The following is a 22349-nucleotide window of genomic DNA, read 5'->3' on the forward strand; positions in this document are numbered from 1 at the left end:
AATGCCACCACAGTGACTGAAATACAGCCCAAAAGTGGGCACTACTTATCTATTTGCCCCCAAGTCAACAGAACACAAGGCAAAAAGACAACAACAAAAACCCCTATGTGTGTGCTTCCCCTGGTCCATGACAGCTGCATCTCATCATGTCAACCACCCCAGGATCACTGTCTCTGGGTTGGGAATATAGCTCTGTTCCCAGCATGCTCCCCATTTGCCTGTCAGTTTAGTGTGGTGGGTGCCGAGTAACCCTCCTTCTTCCTTACATCAGCATCTTTAAGGCTTGAATATTCTGTTTGATCTGTTTGAGGTTGTGGGAGGAGTAAGCAATTTTCTGTCTGGCTTATTAGCTAGGTAGGAAATACTCCCCAATAAACACATTCCTTAGCATCCTTAGCATTGCCTTTAGACCGCTTATCCACGACATTGTTCTGCCCTTGTTTTGGTTTCTTATAAGACATTTTTGTTTAACTTTACACATTCAGACAAGTGGATATAATGCAAATAACCTGAGAGCCAACGTTATTTATAACTTTACTGCACATAACACCCTCATTCTCCCCACCACCCTTTCACTCTATAAAAATATACAAGAGTAAATAGGCACTCCAGAAAAAGAAACCCAGGCATCCAGTGTTAAAACTGAACAGCAAAGAGCTTAGCAGCAGCAAATATAACCTCACCTCCTTGGGAATAATGCCTTGCTATTTAGTCTGGTTACAGATGCCCTATGCTGCAAATACTATGCTGTGGTGTCAGCTTTTCTCTACAATCTCTGCCACAAGTCTGGAGGATTATGTAAGTGGAGGCCCAAGAACCCATTTGGAGAATTGAAAAACAGCAAGTATGTTCAAAAATTAAGACTTAAAAAAATGTACAAATCAGAATGAAAATGCTGAAGTATAAACAGTGTAATGTGAAAAAAAAAAAGGGAAGGGAAGGGAAGGGATTTAGCTGAACAACTTTAGAGGAACAGTTTGCCCAAATTTTTGCCCAGATATTGTGTGTATTGTTTCACATCAGTTGCCTGCAGTGTCTTTCAAGGTACAGATAAAGGGGTAAGTGTCACTTAAAACAGAAACATCTATTACTCAGGCTCCTGCTCATCACAGATGAGGCATATCCCTGGTTAACGACATGGGCTTCATCTCTGTGGAGGCTTACAATAGCTTCAGAGCACTTGGGCAAAAGTCCCAACAAGCCTGCCATCAAGCCGAGAAGTGAAAGGGCACACAAATGCTTATTTTGTGTTGTCTCATGAAGAAAATCTTTAGAAGAATTTTACAGGGAAGCTTTTAGAGAAAATAAAAATATTTATTTCTTTCCTTTACTGAGGATTTCTGAATTCACACTGACATTTGACTGAGCAGTTACTTAGCATGCTGTACACCACAATTCTCTTACAACAACAGTGGACACAGTAAAGTTCCCCTTTTCCCCAGAAGATGACAATAGTGCATATTTTTCATAGAGTGTTACAATTTTTCAAGGTTTGGGGTTTTTTTTTCTTCTTTTTTTAAAGGCTCAAACAAAGGAAAGATATGTTTGAAAGGAAGGATCTATGATGAGAGGGACACTGAAACTGGAGATACAAAACTTGTTTCTATGATACATTAAATATCCTACCATGGTCAAACAGACACACACAATAACATTTAAATGTGCAAAGGATCCACAACTGTAGGTCTTCCACCACCTCTAGAAGTTGCTTCAGCAGCAGATTTTGTAATCAGTCACAGGCACCTGTAAGACAAAAGAATAAGGAACAAGTGTTAACAGAGAGACACTTTTCCTATCCTCATCTTGTAGCTCATTAGAATTTGCAAGAATCTTTAAGATCAAGGGTGACTAATTCATCTCCTGGTCCCGCGCCATTCTGTGATCAGCAGATGACTGATATCTGATTTATCTGTGATCTAGGTGTAGAGCAGGGGCAGCAGGGCTATCCGTGGAGACACCTAGCAGTACCCAAACCTATAAAAGATGGAGGAAGTGAAGCAGCTTCACACCTGTCAGCCTCCAATCAGCAAGACCACCCTCCATCTGGTGCACAAAGTGGGTCTTTTTACCCACCACAGAGCATTATGGTTTATGTCACTTGTGTTGCTAACAGCACACTGGGGAAAGGTAAGACAGCAAACACGCATTTGTAATGCACCACCCAGCTCATCAACAGGAACAGTAAAACCTTTAAAACAGACAAAACAGCAAAAGCAATTAAGGAAACTCCTTCAGTTCAGAGCTACCTGGGGCGAGCACATGAACTGGCATACAAGCTGCCTGGAGGCCCTGGAGAGCAGTTGCTGAATTAGTGAGGATTGGAACAACTAATTGGTGATTGTTTATCAAATAATACACTAGCAATTCCACTGTTTTCTAAGAGGGAGGCAAGAATAAAGCCATTTCAGGTGCCACCACTGTGAACTTAGCATTTTCCTAAGATACATAAGACATATTCTTCAACTCTTTTAAGTGTCCATATGCAGACTAGACAGAGGCTGGCAGGAGGCACATTTATAAGTGCATTTATTTCAAGTGTCTCTGGTAGTTCAAAGGACTCAAACAAAAACTGTTGTCTAAAAAAAACCACAGATGTGGTTTGGAGAAGAGAAGGAGGACAACTTATCACTTTTGAGGTGGGAGGAAGGGATGGCAAATATGGTACTAATTAATATAAAGCCTTCACCTTCCTTGCTGCCCTGCTGTCCTCAAACACACAAAATGAAGAATCTGCTCTGCTCTCTCAATACTCTTGGCACGTACCTCCTTCTCTCTCTCGCTTGTACTCCCTCTCTCTCCATAAAGGGGCATGAAATGAGAAATTTCAGCAAGGTTTCTTTACAGAAGAGAGGCTTGGCTTCAAGCCCAGTATACATATGTGGGAGGGAGTCTTCAAAGAGAGACTCCCTCAGCACTGCCCAAGAAAGCCGTACTTCTCACGGCCCGCAAGTGAGGTTTGCTGAGACTTGCTGGCTCAAGCCCCACCAGTCCCTCAGAGACAATAAATGCCCAAGGAGGTAAAAACATCTGAATGATGACGTCTTGAATTTTCCTTAATTTGAACTTTAGGGAAAAATGACCGCATGTCAAGAGGAATGGCTTAAAAAAACCCCAAACTCAATTTAAAAACAATCAAAAAAACTTGGGGTGTCACTGGATTTCCCTTTTATATAGCATGTCCAGTTGCATGGATCAGTCAATTTATACTAAGGATTATTTGTTGTCTTTATCTTTGTACAGATGATTCCTTTCCAACAAGTCCTTGTAGACTCCTGTAATGGTGTGTTGGTATAGTTATACAAGCACGGACAATTTACTCTTGCAAAAAGGCCATTTGCAGGTATAGTTTAACAACATTTCCATGAGCAAATTGAGTTGTCCAAGAAAAAAATATTTTTTCCCCCTGGTCTAACTTCATACATTCTAGGGCTTTTGCTAGCATAGCAATGATGACAAAACTATAATAAATCCCTACCTGACACAGCTTTGCCAGCAAGACTAAAGTCTTCCTCTCAGTTAGGTTGAAGTACTTCATATTTAATCAACATTTATATTACAAGCTTTTCCCCTCACATCACAGTGCATCCTCGCCAGTCACCTGGCTTTGCATTGCTTCCTGCCCATACTCTGGTAACCATGGATCTCCTAGACAACATTTACAGCATCAAGTATGCAACTGCAGGCTCACCTAAAGCCATTTAAAAGGAGTTTATTTTTGATTGTTTAAAAAATTTCCCTCCATTATGCAGACAGACTTTCTGCAATTTCTGATGAACCCTCATCCCCAGCTTACAGCCAATTTTGACCCCCTTCTTGGTATTGTGGTAGTAAACGCTGTACCACACAGTTGAAATGTATGTTTGCTTTAGTTGTGTCTCCACCCTGTTTTAAAATGCACAACACGGATCAAATGCCGCTAGTTTCCTCGGACATATTTCCACTTTGAACATATCAGGAGGTAAACAAAGCAGACAGCTCTTAACTGATTGTTTTTTCTGTAATTAAGTGGGACTTTCTTACCATGCCCAATGAAATCCAGAATGCTTCAGTGTAGATGCCTGAAAAAGAGAGAAAAGTGTTTAAAAGACAGTCTTTTGCTCAATGAAAGTCTAACTCCACAAAAAAAAAAAAAAAAAAAAAGAACTATTGCCAGCATAATTCTATAGGTTGAGTTAAATAAATAAATACTTATCTGATTAATTGTTGCCTGGAATCCATTTGTGCTTGTATCTCTTGAGTTAGAGGCCATATTAAAAAAAGTGCACAGGAGATTTGAAATCTGAGGACAACCTAAAGCTTGAATCTAAGAAGGCTCAATGCACCAGTACTTTCCCATGGCGTGGGTGAGACAGGTTTAGTCATCAGGTGTGACAGAGAGCAGTCTGTTGCAATCCAACATTACATGGAGAGCCAACTAGAAAGCAACGTATTTAGCACATACACTGCACACATTACAATACCCTCAAAGAAAAGAAAATCAGGTGTTTCAGTAACCAGGTTTTATTCGGGTCAGCTGCTTTTCATTCTCTCTGAAAAGCTACAGCAAGTGCCTGGATAGAAAGATGCTCACAATTTGGAGATTATTGCCAGACATCAACATCACTGTTATTCACATGTGGGTGACACACTAAGGTACTGTGTATACAGCTATTAAGATAAAAAGACCCTTCAAAATCATTAAATATCTGTGCAAATTAGGACTTCACCCTGAATCTGGTTTTGTCCATCTCAGACTTCTCTTTTTTAAAATTCTGCCTTTCTTTTCTGCAAGAACACTTACTGAAATCCTTCCACAAAAGCTCAAATTGTTTTTTAAGGGCAGCATCTTGTTTGTCATGTATTTAAACAATACTGGCAATGGTGAGTGCAATTACATGGGAAGAGACAAATGGGATAGGCTCAGAGACTGAGGAAGTCAAGCATCCTATCACACTCATGACTTTCACTTTTTCCTCCTCAGGCAAATGCAAACAGCCTCAGCGCCTTCTCCAGTCCCACTGTCCCAACCTCTGGGACTCCCCAGCTCCCAGCACTCTCTGGTGAAGTGATTCCCTGAATCAGAACTACATTTTTGTGTACAATAGCCTTTGGGAGAGTTTTCTTTAAGGGGTATGTCCAAACACCCCTGCTGGCATGGGAATTCTTGGCATCTATAATATCCCAGGGCAATTTCACAGCTACAGGAAGTCCTTTTTGCTAGTTTCAAAACTGTCCCCTAACCATTCTCTTGAGGCTGCTTGGCTCCCATGGCATGGGAGAGTGAATGGGCATTTTCTATTTGCTTTCTCCATGCACTTGAGAATTCATAGACCTTTGCTTCTTCCTGCTCAGATAGATGCCCAAGTATTGTTTTCCATATGGGAGTCACTCCACATTTTCATCAATATTTCCTGTATTATCTCACCTTCTTCTGCATCCTTTCTAAAATGATGGAGCAAGGATGCAATATTGAAGTGTGTCATGCATTTATGCTGTAGCATAAAGACTCTTTGTTTTGTTCACAATTTCTTTACCAATCAGCCCCAGTATTCAGGTTGTTTTTCTTTCTTTCACTCATTCCTATTACACATTCAGCAGACATTTTTATACAATTATTATAAACCAAGGTTTCTTTCCAAACATTAATTTACATTCCATGACTGTGCATTTCAATTTAGAATTGTTTCTCTTCCTCTGCACTATTCCATGTTCTGCCAGGTCATCCTTTGGTCATTCTCTATGTGAGGCTGTCCTGCATTCCCATAGCACATCCTCACCTCAGCTATCTTGCTTGATCTGGTATCATCAGGAGGCTTTTTTGCCTCATTCTCCACCCCTTTCAGGACTATGCTGAGCAGCACCAGACTCAACAGCATGACCTCATTGGTCTTTCCATCCCTTTTCTAAAAGTTGGCCAGTTTCCTCTTACTTTTATTTCCTAAACTGAAGTTATTATCAATCCACTTAAGGATGATGCACCTTAGCCTATGGCAGCTTGATGTCATTGAAAGTTTTGGAAGATGTATAAATAACAAAACAAACAAAATTTGGAAAATTTGTTTATGTGATTATAACAGAAGCAAAAACATCCTGAAGCTCAAAAATCTTCAGTCCAAAATCTACTGTCCAACCATTCTTTAAAGTAACCCTTACTCTTCACACACCAAGGTTTTAGCTTCTTCTTGAAATGACAGCACACATTACACTCTGGAACAACTCCTCCCCAGCCACAGGAGTTACCCCATTTGTGGGGAATGTGTCACTCGCCTCAAAGAGAGCTTTTCTCACTGCGCTTTCTTGAATCACAGGGAGCTGCTAACAGGAGGGCCAGTTCCAGACCCAGTCATGGGCTGCAAGTGCCCCATTGCTTCCAGGACCATTAAGCCAAGGTATGTACTAGGAGACACCAGCTCAGGAGAATATTTTTTCCTGTATAGTCCATCTGGAAAGACATTTTTTCATGTTCTTTTGTATTTTGGAAAAGCTGTAGCTCTTCTCTCCCACTCTCAGCCTTCTTGTACACATGCATAGGTTGAACAATGATGCATGTTCCATGCTCACACAAACCCTCTGGCTTTGAATGTCATTCAAACAACACAATGCCACATATGGTTCCCAGTGTTCAAGAGCAGTTCAGAAGTCCCAATTTAGACTCTGAGGCCCACCAAATAAAAAGGAATGTGATACATATGTTCCCAGTTCTAGCTCAGCAAATATAGGCTAGAGGAAGAGAAAAGCATCAAGCCTGGTAACTTAATATTACACTAGATGAATAAGTATAATTTTCTAAATAAAAATAATTGGCTCAAATATAATGCCAATAACCCTTCAGGGACTTGAGCTGGTGAGTACCATTGAAAATAATAAAAGAGGCAATTCTTACTGCATGCATACACTTTAAGAACAAAAACACTGTGTGAGAATTTTAATTCCAATGATTTGGATAAAGCTGGCTGTCCTGAATCAGCAAGCAAAGCACAACAGCTACAGTGAAGTACAAAACCAAAAGAACTGTAACCTTTAGACAGCAATCCAACTTCAGCTAAGCACTACTCCAGGATTGCTAGGACAACACACTTAGTGAATGCTGTGCTACAACGTAACTTCTTTAGGAATAGGATCTCCACCACAGGAAGTACAGGTCCCTGGCACACACCAGATCTGAAGTGGCCTGTGGTCCTCACAGAGCAGTGCTGTGGATGGAAAGTTGTCTGCTCAGGCCCTGCATGGCCCTTTCCTGCACCAGAAGCAGTACATAATTGCTCCTAAGCAATGAAGAGTTGGAAAAAATAAAACCCGAAGGAAATAGATACTGGTATTATTCTGATTCTGCCTTCTCCAGCAGAGTTCTGCTCATTGCAGCCTTAAAGGACAGAAACAGCTGGTACTTTCTCCTCAGAGGAGACTACTCCAGAGACTGGTCAACACTAATTAAAGGATGCACTTATTCATTACACAGATTTTCTAGATTGTCCCAAGGTAACCAATGAAACCCCAGTTTACCTTTTTCAAGGACATAAACACTGTGGGAAGAGAGCAGTCAGCCCCTGCCATCCTGGCCAGGATGCACCTCCTGCAGCACACGTTGCTTCCTTAAGACCCAGTGCAGCAGGGAGCAAGGAGTGGATTCAGCCCAGCTCATTCACCATTTAAAAATTAATGGCAAATGCAGCCTCTCTAGTTGCAGGTAAGGCACCCCTGAGACCTCTGAAAACTAATGTCAGCCCTCCAACTCATGTTCCTATTACAGCACTAATCTTCAGGTTCATCCACACACTGGCAAATGCTTAAAGCAGCCTGTTAACTCTACCAAAGGACTGATTTTAACTCGGCTCACATACCCAGAAAGGTAAATGCAACATGCCAATACACACATTCTGCTATCAAAGAATGACTTAGAAGTATCAAATTTTTAATATCTCATACTTATTTACTGATGCCTGCCCTAGCAGGCATATGTAACCTAATACTGTATTTTACTGATATTGCAGACGGTATAACCAATCTCCTAAACTCTCAACACTCTCAATGGATTAGTATGATGCGTGGAGCAGTTTTAGCTTACAAAGCACTACTTTAATGTGTAGAGTTATTGATTTAACTTAGAAATTCTGCTATGTCGTGTATTTTTACTGATTTACCTTTACAGTAGTGTAAGAATATCTTTTCTCCCCTAAAAAAACTTTGACACACTTCCTTATACAATACAAAATATTGCCCCTAGTAGGATTTCAGGACAGACACTCAGTAATGAAAATTATAGATTTTTGGAAGAATTTTTTGTGTTGCAGGGCTCCTCCCACATTACTCATGTCTTTTTTTCTAAATAAACCCGGCATACCCCCTAAACTTTCCAGAAATTTCTCAAAGAAACACCTGCAGTTATATATCAGTGTACCCTCCTCCAGCCTCAAGCCGGGTAGGTACTGTTACAAAAGGAAAAAAAAATTTTCCCCCCATCTGGAATACTTCCCAAAGGTACTGATACATTTTCCTTCTTCTCAGCCATAGTAGTCACTCAATCCTCTAGCCCCCTCTCCTTTTGAATGCTGCGGGAATCTCCCATGTGCCAGCCCCAGTCCCAGCTCACAGTTCTAGCACATATGGAAAGCTGCAGCTGAATAGTGCATGCAAATCACAGCAATAAAAGAATGCTGTGGCATTGCTAAAAGCTTATTTTGAAGGCACATTTTAAAAACAAGACCAAACCTGAGAACCACTCAGGAATGTCAAAGGCATTCTCCTGCAGCTTTTCTTCATCATCAGTCTCTGCAGCCATGCAACTCCAACTCCTACCTTCTGCCCTGCACCACACCTCTTTCATCACTGTATCACAAGTATCTTTTCTTCTGTTAACTATTCTGTGTTTAAATCCTCCTTTACTCTGCTATGTTAATCAATAGCAGCCCCCACCACCTCTATCTTTCATTCCTCTGCTAATCAATGTGATATTGAAAGTGCTTCAATTTTACCTTATGATGACTTCATATGGCATAAACCACCATCAAAAAAGAAGTCTAGAGTCTAGCTCTATAAATATACTTTCCCCTTTTTTCTTTGCAGAGGTAGACTTACATCAATAGTTAAATATGCCAGAAGGCTCACTGAGTCTGTATCTTGAAGTACTCCAACTCACCACATTTTTGTACATTCAATGAATTATAGTCTTTGAACGTATTCATCAAAACTCTCCATATCAGCCCATGCCCAGTAGACATGGCATGTGATTTTAGTAAGGGCTTAGACTTACAAATAATTGCTTCACATCTGTTTATTCACATCAACCAGTTCTATGTATGTTTTTCTCTGGCTTATGGCAAATGCAGGATAACTCACAATAGCTTCAAAAAAGTCTTGCTTCATAGAAAGAATGCCATATGGTTCTATCCCACTTCAACACCACAAGGAAATTGCCACAGAAAAGATTTACACATTAAAGCATAGCTTTAGTCTCAGATACTTTACCTTGATTTACAGTGTTTCCACACCTTCACACTTTAAGATAATGTTATCATAGTATCTGGATACTACCAAATTCTCACTATGTTAAAAAATATATTTAAGTTTATATCTAAACTTCTGTTATGGTAAATAAAGCCCTGTGATTTCAGAAGGCACATAGATCATAGACAAATGGGTCTAGCAACCAAAATCTTCCCTCTCACACAATGATAAATTGTGCCATTCCAGCAGCTATTTAGACCTCACTGCCTGAACTCATGCTGACCTGAAACATACCCATTCCTTCATTACCCCAAGCTTTGTGTCATGTGCAGCATCAAACAACTTATCTTCTTCCTGCTTACAACACCTCCAGCAATAGCACTCTTTTCAAAGTTAAAAAAAAAGAAAAAAGGCAAAAAAAGCAAACTATTTAAAATGAACTGATGTTTATGAAGTTAAAACAAAACAGAACAGCACACCCGACTCTGCTCTGTATTTTTCAGCAGCAGAATATCCTGCGGTGGCCTCAGCCAGCTGGGCTCTGTGACCCTCGGATTGATCCCTTGAGTGTGTTCCCATTTTATCAAGTAATGAACACTCCAGCCCCAAAGCCAGCAAGAAGTTTGTCACTGACTTCAGCTGAGAACAGGAATCAGCTCAATCATAAGAAACCTTGAGCTAAAAAAAGCAGCAAGAAAAGGCACAGGAGGGAGGTGGGGGGTGTCAGCTCAGAGTGCTGTGGGGCACAGCTCTGCTTGTTACCAAGGTTACTTGGTACTTCCCCACATAAGATTTCATTTTCAATCACCAATAAATCTGCAAAAGTTTGACCCACTCAAGTGGGAAACTGGGGTTGAAATGCATTAAATATATGCTGCAGCCTGATTTGGGGGGAAGGAAAAGGTTTCCAGACATAATATTGTAGGCAGTTTTGAGAAAGAGGTTACAGGGAAATGTGTGGACGTGGAAAGCTCATCTCCACTAAAGACTCGTCACTATGGCCCTGCTTTGGGTCTGACAATAAGTATGTCACAGATCAAAAATTTACTGATTGTGTCAGGCATGTGTCTAAACAAAAACCTGCCCGGATCTGAGCAGGTTGTAAGTCCTCAAAGATAATGGAAAAGAAAAACACCAGTTAAAAAAGAGTCAATAAAGATAGATTCCATTTTTAGCTGCTTTAGCCAATAAGCTGCTTAGGCAATTTCAGCCATTCCCTCAAGGCTCTCAAGCCAGCAGGTTTGCTCCAGGCTGGGGCTGAGCAGGACTTTCCCTGAAGCTGCAATTCCAGTGCTCTGAATGCTGTTCTTTATAAAAACATGGATACCCTCATCCTCCACCAGTGTCTTCCCAGCCAACATTTGCTCCAGTGAACATCGAAGAGGTTTTCAGAAACAAACATAGTAGGGACAAAAGTGTCAGGCTTGCAACATTTACAGAGAAATAGAGGGGAAAAAAGTATGTAGATTGGGAAATTTCTCTCCCTAAGCCCTTAATTACTGACATGGAGAGGCTGAAATTACAACAGATGAGAAATGGGATCTGAAAGTAATGGAAAGAGAGATCATTCACAAGTCTGGCACTGAAATCTGGCTAAAAACACATGACAAAGAGGTGTGGCAATGTGGTGTGAGTCTCAGCTCTGATGATCTTAGATGCAGAAGAAATGCTGAGACTATGTCTAAGGGACACCAACTGGCTGAAGAATCTTTGGAAAGGAGTCCAGGCCTGAGGTTCAGTGGGAACAAACCAACATGGCAGAAAATACCAAAGTCTAAGCAGAGACTGACCAGAGGAAGATCCTTGACCAGGGTAATTTTTGTGGCTGAGCCAAAAGCTGAGATTTCTGTCAAATATCTATGAAGTGAATCATAAATGGGATTGAGGCTGCTTCATGTCAGCCTGTAGGAAAGATGCTTTGTGGCCACCAGTTATTCCTCTAGTGGCCCTGCTCACTATAGTGGACAGGAAGATCTCTGGTCTGTCCAATCACTCACAGAGGTGCACATTTCACACCCTACAATTAACTTGGGGTTTGCAAAAAATGAGTTGACAGGGAGCAACTTCTTCCCTTGTGTCTCTCATATTCCCCGGTCTGTTCATGTAGTTTTATTTTAAAAGGTTTTATTTTGTTACCTATAGCTGAATCCATTCCTGTGGTGCCTCAGCCTGTACTTACACACCTACATTTCTATTTCAAATAGAGCCTACACACCTCTATTTCTTGAAGCTCAATGAGAGTTCAGAAATTGTGTTTTGAAATGTGCACCTTGTCATTGCATAAAGACCTTATACCATGGAGGAGACGAGAAAAGGGGTATTTTTCATGCTTGAGAAATAGTTATGGTCATATTGAAGAGTACAGCCTCCTTCCCCTCAAATAGTGTTTTAATCCTAATATCATACAAGAGGATAACTTTTGCACTATGGTAAAATCTGATCTGACTTAGGACAGCATTCCTCACTGACTTAGGACAGCATTCCTTCTCGTGAACAAGCACGGACAGTATAGTTCTGGGATCTTTTCATGAATTTACTTAAAACATGGTGATTTCAAGTTTTGTGTGCCACTTTCTGTTAGTTACTCAGAGAAACTTTGCTAAATAAAATCCGCAATCATCACTACAGATGGGAAAAACAGAGCCCCATGAGAGAATAGTACTTGCTCCAACTCCCTATGCAACCCAGGAAGTGATTTGGAAGAGAAGACATAACCTCCTACCACACAAGCCTCCTCGATGGCACCCCAAAAAGAAACCCAGATCCAAGATTATTTAACTCTTGGTGACACTTGCCTTTCAGTAAAAAGGCAGAAAATATTTTGATCAGTGCCATAGCTCCTGAACTTACACAAAACTTTCCAGTTCAAAGCACACAATAAATCTGGCATGTGGTCTGTCTCACCTGCCACTCTGAGAACTACCAGGTCATTTGTTCCCTGGAAGGATCACTTCATTCATATGCTGATGCTGTTTCTTTCCCAGTGCTACACTGGTTGCATGGCTGACAAAGGAAAGGACAGATCTTGCTAAACTTGCAGCATCTCAGAAGTTTCATCACTTTCAGGGAACCTTCTTCATTTCCATTACTACTCCTTCCCCTTCAAATGCTGGTTCTTGATATTTGCTGTTCACCACAGATGCACTGTTTTCTGGGCAGAGGTTGAGCCAGTACAAACCATTTAGCCTGGCAGTTTGAAGAAAAATGTTAGAATGCCTTTTACAGAAGAACAAACATTGACGCACGTTAAGAAATGTCATTTGTGTGATGCGCTATTTTGCAAGACCACCATGGTTGCGCTACCTCACTCTGATCAGCCACAGTAATATTTGAATATTGGATGGCAACAGTTGAAGATTAATTGCGGTAAGTTATTCATGCCTGGAGGTTCAGATTTCCAAGCAGAAGCATGTGGGCTAGACGATGGCTGTTCAGCACATCCCCAAGGAATGTGTGGTGGGAAGTCACCCAGCCCCTAGAGGATCAGAGTAGCTTGTACTTTAGCAAAATAATCCCCCTTCCTGCTTCTCTGTATCCAGAACACTTTACCATCAAAGATGATATGCCAAGGGCCTTTTCTTGGTGCCAGCCAGCACTGCCAGCCAGTATGCTTACAAAAGGTGTGGACACACTCAGCCTTGTATCCTTGCATCATTTATTTAGCCAGGGAAGCAAAAAAGGCCATTCTCAGACAAGCAAGACAATGTGTTTATGTACTGATCGAGTCAGGACCTGTTTGGCCCTCAGCATTTACTTCAGTTCCATACTCCTTACATAAGAGTCTTCAAGTGAGAGAGACTTTGAGAACATGACAGTGTGAGGAGATCCTGTCAAAACATAAGTGTGAGGGCCTATGTGGTGAAGAGCCTCTCAAGAACGTTTTCTGCCACAAGAACAGTTTCCCTTGAATTGTTCCTGACGCACACAGAGCATGAAACTGATGTCCAGAAGCATTACTGGAAAGCCAAGGCAGAGGGGTTCAGCCAGCCAGCACCTAACCCTCTGCAGGAAGAGATCCAAGCAGCACCTAGATCCAAACTAGCACCCACTGCTAGTTTGCACCTAGGGTTTGAGAACTATAAACAGCAGTGAGGTTATTGGAGGTATTATATATTTTTTCCTGAAGTCATCATAATACAGACTTTTTCTTCTACCATGTCTTCTCTTAAATAAGGAAGGAGAAGCAGCCTACTTCTCAGAAAGGCCCAACAATCCCAGCACAACCCCAGCAACATCTAAGGGAGTGCCTTCAGCATGAAAAATTCTACTGAAGACAGGAGTAGAAGATATTACTTGCTGATTCCCACCTTTGCAATGGAAGTTCAGAACCAGCAAAAAGAAAGTCACTAGTTTAAAATTCAATACTACCAAATCACTACACAGAAGCTACCAAGATATCAGGTCTTAAACACATGAATCCAGTTATTATTACCTTCTTGAAACTCACTGCCTGACATCTCCATCTAGTGAGTAACAAAATATTAAAATATTGGCTAAATATTAAGAGATATGCAAAGGAGTACAAATTGAATTCTTCAATATACTGAACACTATTTTAACAAATGAAATGTTTATGCTGGGTAGAAGTTCAGACAGAAATCATCTTGAAATGTGACTTACAGTTCCCACATAGGAACAAACTACAATAAAACAATTATTAAAAATAGCTGCAAATTTCTCTACTGATTGGTATTGAAAATCAGAAAGGTTTTGAAATAACCAACAAGAGTGTGAGAAGTTTTCTTGGGCTAATTATAAACAGTAAAAAACACTGATCTTTTAGGTTTTCTAAGGGATAAGAGTTCTCAAAATTTAAATTCCTCTCCTTCTCCTTCTTTCTATGACCTGGGCAGAGACAGGAGACATTTATAATGATGTGTAGTAAAGTCAATTTTTCCACTGCTTTGCAATCATGTACCTCCATAAAACAGACAGAATGCTGCCAGTGGAAAGACAGAGAATTTCTGTTTGGTGCCTTTTATCCTTCTGTTTTACAGCAGAATGGGCATAAAACAGGTTCACACAGCTCTCATGGATCATTACAAAAGTCCAGGTCAACAAAGATCGAGCTCCTTGTCTAAAATGTCAGCTGTGACCCTCATGCAGATACCCTGCCTCTAAAACACACAGCATTGCTCTGGCAAAAGACTGCTGGAAGTGATTATGTGCTGCTGTCTGCTGAGATTACACTGAGATTTCCACCCCTTCCACATCTATTAGCCAGCCTCTGAAGTTTAGTGCCACAAATTGTCCATATTGTAATGTAGCATGTTTTATGCAGCTACAAGATACTCAAGATCACCAACACCTCGAGGAACTGAGAAAACAAACAAACAAACAAACAGGAAAAAAAAAAAAACAGCCAAAAAACAAAAAGGGGGGGGGGGGAATGTAAACAACAAGCTAGAAAATCATCTTCACCTTAAGCAAGCCATATTAAAGGCTGTATTTTAAAAGCAGCAAGCTCAGGATTTCAGCCTGAGATACAGACAGTGTTGAGACAAGGGGTTTACTCCAAATTCAATATAACTAGTATTTACCAGAGGAGGGAAAAGGTTCAGAATATAGAGCAGGTCAAGTAAAAGGATTGTGCAAATTTGAAAACACCTGCAAGGTGGGGCACATATGGTAGATGTGCTGACTATATAGGAGTAGACAGGAAGAAAAAGGTGCTTGTATTCTGGATGGAAAAGAGCTGTCTACTGCCATGAGCCAGCATCTGCAATTGTTGAAAACCATTACAGCCATGTTCCCAAGCAAACAACTGTGTTGGGCTTAGTCCTCACTGCTTCACAGGGAACAGCATGGGAACTTACTAGACAGAGGCCAGTGCCTTCCCATTTTATCTTAGTCCTTCCCAAGGAGCAAAGGGCATGTTCAAGTGTGAGCAAGCATTTGCAGAAGTGTTGCTGCCATCCTGCTCAGGCTTCCTTCAGCCCAAATTCTAGCAGGGCACAGACACAACCACTCTGAGGAGATTGTGAGTAAAATACTGGGGTGGTGGGGGGAAGGAAAGGAGACAAAAAAACATCCCCCATGTATCTAAATGACAACAGATAAGACAGTGAATTACTTAGCTGGGGTTATTTTCCCTCCAAGTTTTGCATAAGAATCATTAAGAACTAAAGGGATAGGAAAAATTCTGAAAGAACAGTTGAAAAGATATGGCTTTACAGACTGTCAGCATTTTTTTTCTTTTTAGTAAAATATTAAATATTAGCTATAATAAGCTATTGAAAAAAAACAGTGTATTAAATATTAGCAAAAAACTCTCTAGCAGTGCTGTTCCAGAGTTACACCCAAGAGCCAGTTGGGAACTGGCCGTGACAACTCTGATGCTTCCCAGGGGGCAGGAGCAGGGAAGACAGCAGTAACTCACCAGCAGTAGCTTTCAACATTACTCATTTTTTCCAAGCAATAATCTCAAGAAGAAAACTTAGCTCCATTCCTCCACACTGTTCCTCTGCCCCACTCCCCCAAACGCAGTCCCCCAGCAAGTTTAGGTTCTGATCCTAGCTGCCCATGAGTCTTGTAATAGTCAATAAAAGCATTAATTAATAAATAGATAATTAGATCTAAGAATTTTCATGATCCAGTCTGCCCTGGCTCTTGCTTCATCAATCCGTGTGCAAATGGCCCTCAAGCACAGGTGATTAACACTGCCAAAAGCCAGACATCCCACTTCTGTACTTCACAGCAGTCGAGTATCTGAGGATGTAGCACATTCTTGCACATTAACTGAAGCTCCTACTCATCAGGAGCCCAAAGGAGCAATACTATTGGAAATGCCATTTGATTAGTCTGTGACTCAAGGAGAAGAGCCTTATTTATTATTAAAGCAAAAATTCTCATTAAACTGTATTTTTCAATAAACCTGGGACTAGCTGATCTCCACAACTTTTTAGCTTGTTCTAGTATAGTCTTAAGCAGCACACCAAATACATTGTTTCACAAAGCTAGCTGGAAAGAGTTTGCAAAGCCCTTTTACCTCATTCTCATTTTAGCTAGTATAATGAAGATGGATATAGAAACATTTAGAGGAAAAGAAAACTAGGATTTTCCCCCTTCCACAAATTCTTACAGAGCTTCACTTTGGGGGCAATTCAGCCTCCTTTCAGAGATGCTCTTAGAGACTGTCTCAAAACAGGCAACAACATTCAAGATTTGGAAAGTGAGAGGTCACATAATGCAATTACTTCAGATAATCAGATCTGCAGAGTTACTGAGACATCAGAAGTGTTTGTCACTGCCTCACAGGAGTTTAAAGCGTATAAACGAAATCAATTCCAAGTCCAGAATCCCAAACAAGTAAGTGGTTACCTAAACAGATGAGAAAGAGGGAAGCAGTTTTCCCCGAAACCACTCAGATTTACATCACCAGAACAGAGTAATCCACTGTTTCCAACCACTTTAGAATGTTAAAGGCAAAACATAAATTGACATCATAATGTCATCTTAATAAACACAATCAGTATCAGTATCATAGTCTAAGCCTACCTACCACTGCTCTAGTCTACCCCTTTGAATTTATTATTGAACAGGGAAACAAAATATGAAGGTGTTTATTTGTTTGTCTTTGAAATTAATTGGTGAGTCCAACAAGTAAGTCAGGACAAGAACACTTCCATGTAGGGTCCTCCTCCATGGGGTTCCAGCAAACTTTCTGCAGAAATCAGTTAAGAGTTGTGTCTGTATAAGAAAGAGTTCAGCCACGTACTGTGAGAATTATGGTGCACAACACCCATTCTATTAGAAATAAATTCTCTCATTTACATTTTAATTCTGTGGAACAAGCCACTCTCAACAGGGCAGTTTGCTAGAGTTACTGAAGATGTACAGAAGTTGTAATTTTCATCAAAATGCACATTATGTTCTCATCAGAGAAATGAAAGGACCAATAGGCAAATTAGAGAAACTGCCTGTCTGGGAGGTGCCCCCAAATCTCCATGAACACAGTCTCTTCCTATTGTGCAGCATATTGTTGCACAGCTAAATATCACAAGAAGTTTCATTAGTTGAATCGAAATAACTACAGTAAATATTGTACTTTTCATTGACCCTTTAGAATGAATAACACTATACAGATGGAAATCACACCCAAATATCTAAAGCTGTACATAATTTAACTGAACAAGCTCTAAATACATTCCAATAACTACAGAATGTACTGGGTTCCTCTCTTTTATTTATAGTTTCCTTTCTTTGAACTGTGTACTCCTTAAAATAAGAACCTGCCATCACTGGTGGATCAGAGGACAGAAAGACAAACTCTTGTGTAGGTGCTGCAGGGCACCAAAATACCATTTCTATTTTTTTTCTCTTTTAGCAAAGACTGCAATCAGGGCTGGGTCAAAGTCTGCTTAGAGGATGGGAACATTGGTTTTACTGCATGCCTTTTGTACTCACTGTGATCTTAATATTGCTTATGAGAAATTCAAGTAGTGTTTGGCAAATAACTATGGCTCAGTGAAACAGCCAACACCCACTCAAATATTAAAAGACCTTAAAATACACTCTTCACAAGTAATTTCTACAGTGGCAATCACATGTTTATGGGGTGTTAGTACTTATAACAAACAGAGGCAGAGTCTTTATTTTAAGCTCTTAGGTAGGGAAGTAATATTAACCCAATGCTTTCATTTCCAAGGAGACAGATGCAATCATTAAGTTGAAAGCTATTCTGAGGAAGATTTTTTCTTCAGCATTTCTAACTGGGCTTGCATCACTTTATACAGAACAATCATGGGAGCCAAAATTAGAAACCTTCCATGTCACTCTCACCGTCTTTCTAGCTTTATGACTTAGTATTATTGTTTTCATGACAGAAGAGCTTCAGGATAACAGAACATCCCGGGAGAGCCTACAGCTCTTTAGTGAGCATTCCCAAAGAAGGGTGAGAGATGGTTTTGCACGATGTCAAGATCTGGGTCAATGCCAAACACAACCCAGACCAAGTCTCTGGGATATCCAGTGGTGGGATTTCAACAAGCGCTGTTTTCTTCTTTCTTCTCTTCCCATTTTATGTGTTTCTTTAGAAAACCTCAAGATGAAGTGGGGTTACTTCACGATGAGATCATCAGTTACCCACAAATATGTAAAATGCTTTCTTCCAAGTTTCCCAGAAAAGAAAAAAAAAAAAAAAAGAAAAAGAAAAAAAAAGAAAGGAAAAAAAACACACAGAAGAAACTCCTCTCCCAAAACCTTGTTCCTGCTACCCCAAAAGAGGCAGAGGGCTAAAACAGAATCCACTGAAACAGCTTTCATTATACATTGAAACATATTCAGATCATTTTCAATATGCTGTCAATGGTGAAAAATGGAATAGCTTAATGAAGAACTTCCCTTAGATTAAAAATTTAATGTGTAAACAGAGAGTATGAATTTAGCAGTTCTACCCGCTTTATAAGCACACTATTGTCAAAGGAAATCTTCACCTCAAGTGAGTATTTTTTACATTTTTTATAGACCCTGCCTGAGAAGTGGGGCAGCTCGAGAAGGACACCTCACAACAGCACACAGATACTTGAGTACCACACTGTTAACGTCTCTAACCACTCACTGAAACATGCCTTGCAGCAGAGAGAGAAGTCTGTAGCCTACAGAGGAAGGAAAGAGTCAAAATGATTTTGCTCATTTTCCACCCCCCTCCCTTATCATCATGCAGGAGGAGGAGGGCGATCTATTGATACTGGGTGTAAAGACAGCTGCTCTTCTGATCCAGCGTGGCTTTTGTTAGCAGCGGCAGAGCTGGTGAAAGAGAACAAACGCTCTCCCATACATGCATTGTTAGGACAGGAGACAAAAGAATACCTGTTTTGAATCACTGAGGACTATTACTGTAACAAAGTACAAGATAACATTTCGCCAGAGGATACAAGAGATTCTGAGAGGAGCAACAATGAAACCCGACAACCTTTCTGTCATCTTATCAAAAACTGCTTGGGGTACTTACTGAACAGTGGGGGGGCAATAATAGCAAATAGAGAGCAAACACAGTTAATCTTTGCACAAAGGCTTTTTGATAAGTAATAAAATAGAGTTAAGAGAGGCGTGCTGGCCTTTGCCAACTCACATTGCTTAGAAGAAACGATATAAGACAGGCCTAAACAATTTTAAAATAAACAAATCCATACACAACAGGGGAATGTTGCATGAATGAATTTTCTCATTCTCCTTTCTCAAGCAATTCAAGAAGCAATCAAAGCACTCCAAGGTTTGCTATGCTTTTACATACTTTTTTTGACACATTGCTTTACAGAACCTTCACAACAGCCCACTATCAGTAGCTTTGGTGCCACTGTATGGTATGTAAATGGAATAGGCAGATCTTTGACATAAAAATAATAATCTCTGGTAAAATTGCAGTACTACAGTGTATCATAGCATCAGAACTATGGAAATATTAATACATGGATCTTTGACAATACAATGTAAGATGTCACTTTGAGCAGTTATTATGCTAATAACAGATACTTATTATAAAACAACATGAAAGAGGTAAGCTATGTGGGTGTAGAAAGGGATCTTTAGTATTCAGAAAATGTATTTAAAAGGGAAAAAAAAGCAAGTGCTTCATACAGCATCTAATCCCACATTAGGCAGATGAGGAGTTCCCTGGCAGATGGGTGTCAGGGTACCCTGGGACTTGGATGAAGCAGCACATTATCTCTCAAGGGAGCACACATGCCATTATAATTTACAACATCCTTCGAGCTTGTTTTTGTTATGCAGTGGGCCAAACTGGGACCAAAATCATGAAGACAGGGGGAAAAGTGGCACTAGAGCTTTGAGGATTAACTAGAAAAACTGCTCATCAAGTCTGGCAGGGTTTCAGGAGAACATGTTCTTCCCCATGCTTACTGAGTTCAAAATAAAATAAAGTAAAATAAATTCCAATACTAAAGAAAGAAAGAAACCACAATGATGAAAATGTCTTACACCAAATTCCCTATACAAAGCAAGCAATAAACCAGCATCGTGACTGGTTCCATTCAAACTACAAGAAAGTGTCCATTTATATTAAAAAAAAATGAAGACTATTAAATGTTGCATTTAAAGCCAAAATAAATATTTACAAAGAGTTTGTAATATAAGGAGGAATCCAAGGAAAGAGAGTCTTTGTTTGCCTGATGGCTAAAGAGTAAATTTGTCTAGGGTTTTTCCTTTCTTGGGAAAGGAGCAATTTATAGATATTCTACATTAATTCTCACCTGGGCTTTTTTACTCTGCACTGAGACCCTGTTTTCCACCTAATCTGAACTACAGAGTCACTCTGGGGGCAGAATCAGCCATTTGACACAGGGCTACTGCACTCTAAATTCAAACCTTAGCTGTGCTTTACAAAAACTTCCATACCACCAAAGCCAACTGAAGCCATTCTCATCCTTACAAATACATCCCTCAGCCCTGAAACAAACACAAATGCCATGTTTGTGAAGACAGAGCAGAAGATGCAACACTTCAGACAACAGCCATAAATAAAATTCTTACGTGCACAAACATAATCCATTTCAAACAGGAATGTTGGTGCTTATGCTGCAGCACTTGGAAATACCTGTCTTTCAACATTAAGCCTTGCGAGGATAATGCTTAGCTGCAATGTAAACCCGGGCGATTGCAGCAGAACAACCAGAAGCTGTGTGATTACTTATTGCACTCCCAGTCAGAGAGAGGGAAATCTGCCACATAGCTCACATGCAGGTACAAGGAACCCTGCGTCTACAACAGAATAACACAAGGAATTATTTGGATTTTGCTTACAGTTGCAAGGATTTCCTTATATACATCTCTGTGCACAGATGCATCTCCAGGACAATTGCACTGACCATGGACTAGATCACAGATGCTTCTTTTAATTACTTGGCACTTTCCTGGGCCAAATTTATTCAACTGCCCAGCCATGTACCACCTATCCTTTCCCCCTCTTTCCGATTCCTACAACTTTTCCCGGTTAGGTGCAGGCTTCCTGATAACTTTATGGCCTTTTATGTGGTTTAGTTACCTTCTGTGGTGGAGAAAAGGCAATGGCCACTTGTAAAAGCTATCAACAAAAACCTAGGAGTCTGCAAACTAAAAGTTACTGCTTTACTAGCATGGCAGCAATAGACAGCTGTGACCAGTCACTGATACCTCCCAAATCTACAACTGCTGTGTTCAAATCCCTGATACCTCCCAATCTACAACTTGTCCTTCCGCTGCTTTTCATTCTGAACTTAATTACTGCCCCACATACTACAAACAGGATTTGAACAGTGGTATTTATCCAGTAGAAAGCACTACTGCTAACATCAGTTAGACCCGGAGCAGGCTGGAAAGATGACAAGAACACAAGGCATATAGGAGAAGGCATACAGGAGAGACCAGTAAGTTTTCCACTGTACACACCCTTTAGAGATATGCAGATGGAGTGGAGGGGGAGTAGAAAAAGAAAAGCCTTAGGCACATTCCTGCTAGCTCTCATGATTAAATTCCTACTTTTACAGTTTTAGGGTTTTTTTTTTCCTAAACCTTCAGTTCTAATAATCAAGGTATTTTGTCATACTTGCAAATTTCCCTTTATAGAAGGGTGGCAGGCAGAGCATAAGAAAAGTCTTGACAAGAAGATTCCTCCAGAAGCTAAAAAGCAAAAGTCATTCATAAATCATTCATGAGTCCTAAGCCATACTCATCACTGGATCTGGTTTCATGACTTGAACTGCAATGTCTACCATAACCACTGAATTTCTCTTCCCGACAGGTGAACATAACTCATTTTGCTCTGTGTGCTAGTGAGCTCTGGAATTTTTCTTGGCATTTTAAGATAAACTGTCCCTTCAGGCTCTTACAGTCTCCTCTTTCCTTCTAATACCAAAGCCTCAATTAGACCATGATTAAAGAGGATGTACTTACAGATACCAGCAGAAGGTAAAGGTTGTCAGCTCTACTAC

At 40.3% G+C, this 22349-nt stretch overlaps 1 protein-coding gene and 1 long non-coding RNA gene across 11 annotated transcripts in view; both read right to left on the minus strand.

The window, feature by feature from the left end:
- Positions 1-22349, minus strand: part of RBMS3 (RNA binding motif single stranded interacting protein 3) — a 703009-nt gene that overhangs the window by 656111 nt on the left and 24549 nt on the right. The window lies entirely within an intron of this gene.
- Positions 1294-21327, minus strand: LOC137483393 (uncharacterized). Of its 3 annotated transcripts, XR_011004454.1 has the most exons (4): positions 20914-21327; positions 12328-12609; positions 4021-4058; positions 1294-1743 (listed from the first exon to the last, which is right to left on the minus strand). It is a non-coding gene; the product is annotated as an uncharacterized lncRNA (long non-coding RNA). The 3 variants fall into 3 exon arrangements; XR_011004452.1 differs by lacking the exon at positions 12328-12609 and having other exon boundaries at positions 20914-21257; XR_011004453.1 differs by lacking the exon at positions 20914-21327 and having other exon boundaries at positions 12328-13063.

Source organism: Anomalospiza imberbis, chromosome 1, assembly GCF_031753505.1.
Source record: "Anomalospiza imberbis isolate Cuckoo-Finch-1a 21T00152 chromosome 1, ASM3175350v1, whole genome shotgun sequence".
NCBI lineage: Eukaryota > Metazoa > Chordata > Aves > Passeriformes > Viduidae > Anomalospiza > Anomalospiza imberbis.